The sequence below is a fragment of the Mauremys mutica genome, chromosome 22 (genome assembly GCF_020497125.1).
Source record: "Mauremys mutica isolate MM-2020 ecotype Southern chromosome 22, ASM2049712v1, whole genome shotgun sequence".
NCBI classification, from domain to species: Eukaryota; Metazoa; Chordata; order Testudines; family Geoemydidae; genus Mauremys; species Mauremys mutica.
Window position 1 is genome coordinate 21915429 of NC_059093.1, and position 4845 is coordinate 21920273.

General features: G+C 55.1%; 1 non-coding gene across 1 annotated transcript; it reads left to right on the plus strand.

Annotated features, from left to right (window-relative positions):
- On the plus strand, positions 1-194 carry LOC123354983. Its single transcript, XR_006574987.1, has one exon. It is a non-coding gene; the product is annotated as a U2 spliceosomal RNA (small nuclear RNA).
- Positions 195-4845: the final 4651 nt, after the last annotated feature.

Below are 4845 nucleotides of genomic sequence, written 5' to 3' on the forward strand. Positions count from 1 at the left end.
ATTGCTTTTTGGCTCTTTGGAGCTAAGATCGAAAGTGCAGTGTTTGTTCTTATCAGTTTAATATCTGATAAGTCCTTTATTTAAGGACTGTATGTTAAATTGATTTTTGAAACAAGGGATGGAATAGAGGCTTGCTCTGTCCACCCCATGCATTGACCTGGTATTGCACTATTTCCAGGACCAGTGCCTTCTCCTTTTGGGGAGAATTGTGTGGTTAAAAAAGCAGAATAAGATTCACTCTAAAGATGCTGTTTTAAGAAAAAATTTTTTTAAAGTAGTTGGAAAATCAGGTCTCTTTAGCACTTAGGTTCTTCATAACAACATATTGTTAAAATTCCTTAGAAGTGTTTTCTGAGTCTACAGCTGTGAGTTTCTTTGTCTTGCTGGAAAATTGTTTTAAAAGCTGAGATTCTTCTGTTTGCTGTGAGTTTTTTCAACAACATGAGGGATGAATGCTTTCCAGACTGAGGGTCTGTTTGGGAGATGGTTGGTTGGGGGGGGGGTTGTGTGTGTGGGGGTGGGGTGGGGTGGGGGGTGGTGGGATGGGGGAACACAGATTGGTAATATTCGAGGTCACGTGTATATCAATAACTGGATGAGTTACACAGACTTCTCCCCACCCAGCCTACGTTTCATGTATCTTGACTGGGCCTGTGGCCCACCATCCCAGAGCAGAAGCCTGAAGCCTGAGCCCCACCGCACGTGGGGAGGAGGGGAGCTCCCACTGGTTGCCGGCTCCTACAGTGTTTATGACTCCGGAAGGGGGTAGGGACCAGCCCCTGCAGGGAGTCGGGGGGAAGAGCCACAGCTTTGCTGCCCCTGACTCCCCCTCAATTACAGCCCGGGAGGCTGTGGCCACAATAAAAGCCCCTGGTGGCCACATTTGAGAAATGCTGGAGCCTCACAGTAAACAAATCCCAGCAGGTTTGTCACACCCTGTCCCCCACCCTGGGGATTTCCTGCCCTCTCCCACACAGACCAACCTTCCTGGAAGTTCCCACCCCCTGTGTATTTACTGCCCTTTCTCCCCGCCAAGGGAACCCACCAGCAACTCCCTGATAATCCCTCCCTCAACTGGCTCCACTGCAGCCATTTCCCTTCCCCGGCCACTGGAAGGGCGGAATGAGCTGGAGCAAAACATGGATGTTGCGCTGCAGCCTGTTAGGGCAAAAAGGGCAATTGGGGACATGTCAGAACAGGAAATAATTTCACAGCACAATTCCCCCCAGGCTCTTTCCCTGCACACAGATATTCTAGCTTGTCTTGCATGTGACAGAAAAATTCAAATCTAGGGCTGTCAATTAATCGCAGTTAACTTACGCAATTAACTTTTAAAAAAACATGATTAATCTGTTTTAATCACACCGTTAAACAATAGAATACCAATTGAAATTTATTATATTTTGTTTTTCTACATATTCAAATATATTGATTTCAATTACAACATAGAATACAAAGTGTACAGTGCTCACTATATATAGTTTTATTACAAATATTTACACTGTAAAATATAAAGTACTGTACTGCAATCTCTTTATTATTGAAGTGCAACTTGCATATGTAGATTTTGTTGTTGTTGTTGCATAAGTGCACTCAAAAAGAAAACAATGTAAAACTTTAGAGTCCAGTCAGTCCTACTTCTTGTTCAGCCAATCGCTAAGACAAACAAGTTTGTTTACATTTACTGGAGATAATGCTGCCCATGTCTTATATACGTCACCTAAAAGTGAGAACAGGCTCTCTCATGGCACTTTTGTAGCCGGCGTTGCAAGGTATTAACGTGCCAGATATGCTAACATCCATATGCCTTCATACTTCAACCACCATTCCAGAGGACATGCTTCCATGCTGATAACGCTCGTTAAAAAAAAATGTGTTAATTTGTGACTGAAGACCTTGAGGAAGAACTGTATGTCTCCTGCTCCATGGTTTTATCCACATTCTGCCATATATTTCGTTTTATGGCAGTCTTGGGTGATGACCCAGCACCTGTTGTTCACTTTAAGAACACTTTCAATGCAAATTTGACAAAACACAAAGAAAGTATAATGTGAGATTTCTAGAGATAGCTACAGCGCTCAACCCAAGGTTTAAGAATCTGAAGAGCCTTCCAAAATCCAAGAGGTACGAGGTGTGAAACATGTTGCAGAAGTCCTCAAAGAGCAACACGCTGATGCAGACACTACAGAACCTGAACCACTAGACAGGAAAATCAATCTTCGGTTGGTGGCATCTGACTCAGATGAGGAATATGAATGTACTTTGGCAGGGGCGGCTCTAGCCATTTCGCCACCCCAAGCACGGTGGCACGCCACGGGGGGCGCTCTGCCGGTCGCCTGTCCCGCGGCTCCGGTGGACCTCCCGCAGACGTGCCTGCGGATGCTCCACCCCAGCCGCGGGACCAGTGGACCCTCCGCAGGCACACCTGCGGGAGGTCCACTGGAGCCGCCTGCCGCCCTCCCCGGACCAGCAGAGCGCCCCCCGCGGCATGCTGCCCCAAGCACGCGCTTGGTGTGCTGGGGTCTGGAGCCGCCCCTGTACTTTGGCTCGTTATGGAGCAGTACCTGCCATCAGCATGGAAGCATGTCCCTGGCCTCTGATTGCTAGAAGCTGGGAGGGGAGAACAGGGGCTGGAGCTCTCCATGGCCGCCTGGTCTGGTCACTCCCTCTGAAGCCCATAGTCAGGGCCAGCCTTAGGGGTGGGTGCCACCAGGGAATTGCCCAGGGGCACCGTGGTCAAGGGCGGTGCTGTACGGTAGCAGAGAGGTGTGTGCTGCTGGTGTAAAGTCAGAAACTGCTCCCGGCTGGCAGGGGAGAGCTGCTTGGGGTGGTGCCCAGATTTCTCCCTGTTCAGGAACATGGGGGGGGGGAGAGAAGGGGGAGATAGCGGTGATGAGCGGATACTGCTCCCCCCCAATGTTCCTCCGTGCCCCCCTAGGGGGCTGTGAGGGGGGAGCAAGGAGCGACATCAGGGCTCCCTGCCTCCAGGTCACCTTCCCCCCCTGGGCTGCATAAGGGGAGGACAGAGAGCAGCAGCCCAGGGGGGGAAGGTGACCTGGAGGCAGGGAGCCCTGATGTCGCTCCTTGCTCCCCCCTCACAGCCCCCTAGCGATGTGCGGAGGAGCAGTGTTCAGGGGCGGCGGGGGGAGCGAGCAGCAATGCCAGCTACTGCGTGCATCCAGGTCAGTTTCCCCAAGTGGGCACAGGAGGGGGTGCAGGGGTTAGGGGAAAAGGGGGCACAGTGCAGGGGCTAGGGGTGTGGGAGGAGGCAGGGGTTAGGGGTGCGGGAGGAGGCAGGGGTTAGGGGCATAGGGTTAGGGGTGCAGAGCTTGGGGTCAGAGCTTGGGGGCACCAGAGGGGGTTCAGTGGTTGGGTGCGAGAGGGGGAGCGCAGGGGTTGGGGGACAGGAGGGGGCACAGGGGTTAGGGGTGCAGAGGTTAGGGGGCAGGGTGAGGGGGGCAGGAGGGAGGTGCAGGGTTGGGGTGTAGGGGTGCCAGAGGTCACAGGTTTAGGGTTCGAGGGGGGCACAGGGTTAGGGGTGAGGGACGTAAGGGTGCTGGAGGGGGTGCAGGGTTAGGGGCACCAGAGGTTGGGGATGTAGGGGTTAGGGGTGCTGGAGGGAGTGCAGGGGGAGCACAGGGTTAGGGGTGCAGAGGGGGGCACAGGGTTAGGGGCGTGGGGGAGGACGCAGGGTGAACAGTGCAGGGTTAGAAGCACAGGAAGGGGCACGGGGCTCTCCTGTGGCCCAACCCCACAGGAGATTGACCCCATGTTTAAAGAACAAACCTCTATCCTAAGGGCTGCAATAGCCACTGGGGTGAGACAAACGGCACCAGCCCCTTGCTGCCCAGCCTGTGAGAGCTCTGACCCTGCGTCTATAAAGGGAACAGCGAGTGGAAGTGAAGTGGCTCCGGGACGCGCTCTGTTAGAGTCCCACCGGGAACAGGGAGCAGAAGTTAAGTTGCCTCCTGTTCTATAACTGATGGGGGGGGGGGCGGCAGGGATTAGGGGCATGGAGAACGGGGGGGCCTGACAGGCGTTGGGCTGCGGGGTTCCCTGCTGCGGGGCTCCCTGCTGCAGCTCCGCAGACTGGAGCCTGCTCCTCCTGTGCAGGGCCAGCTCCAGCTTTTCTGCTGCCCCAAGCAGGAGGGGGGAAAAGGACAAGCTGTGGCTCGGCGGCGGCAGCTCAACCACACTGCTGCTTCTGCGGCAGTTCGGCGGCGAGTCCTCCCCCCCTTCCTCTTCGGCAGCAATTCGGCAGCAGCTCAAAGACTAAGACAGGGAATGAGGGACCCGCCGCCGAATTTCCGCCCAAGACCCAGCCGTGCTGCCCCGATACCGGACGGGCCGCCCCTTTGTATTGGCCGCTCCAAGCACCTGCTTGCTACACTGGTGCCTGGAGCCAGCCCTGCTCCCGTGACAAGCAGGGGCTGGTGCAGAGCGTGACAGGGCAGGGAGATGACATCTCCCCTAAGGGCGGGGCCTTTTCACAGCAAGGGCAGCACCTCCCCGCAGGAGCACAGACCCCATCTGCTCCTCCTGCTTTCTCCTGACACCAGCATCACCCTTCCCAGCACCGCCTCATGGCAGCATCTGCTTCCGGACTCGCACCAGAAATGGGAAGTCTGGGCCGGGCCTGGCAGCAGCTGTCAGGAAATGGAAGCAGGAGACACGACCACTCCCATGGTGCTGTGGGGCCTGTCCTGGCTGGTGGGAGATGGAGGCAGTGGACACTACCACTCCCATGGTGCCGTAGGGTTTTCAGGTGGGGTGCCCCCCCCACGGGTTGGGCTCCAGGGGAGGTCTGGCATCTTAAGGGACTGGGGGGGGCGTTGCTTGGAGGAG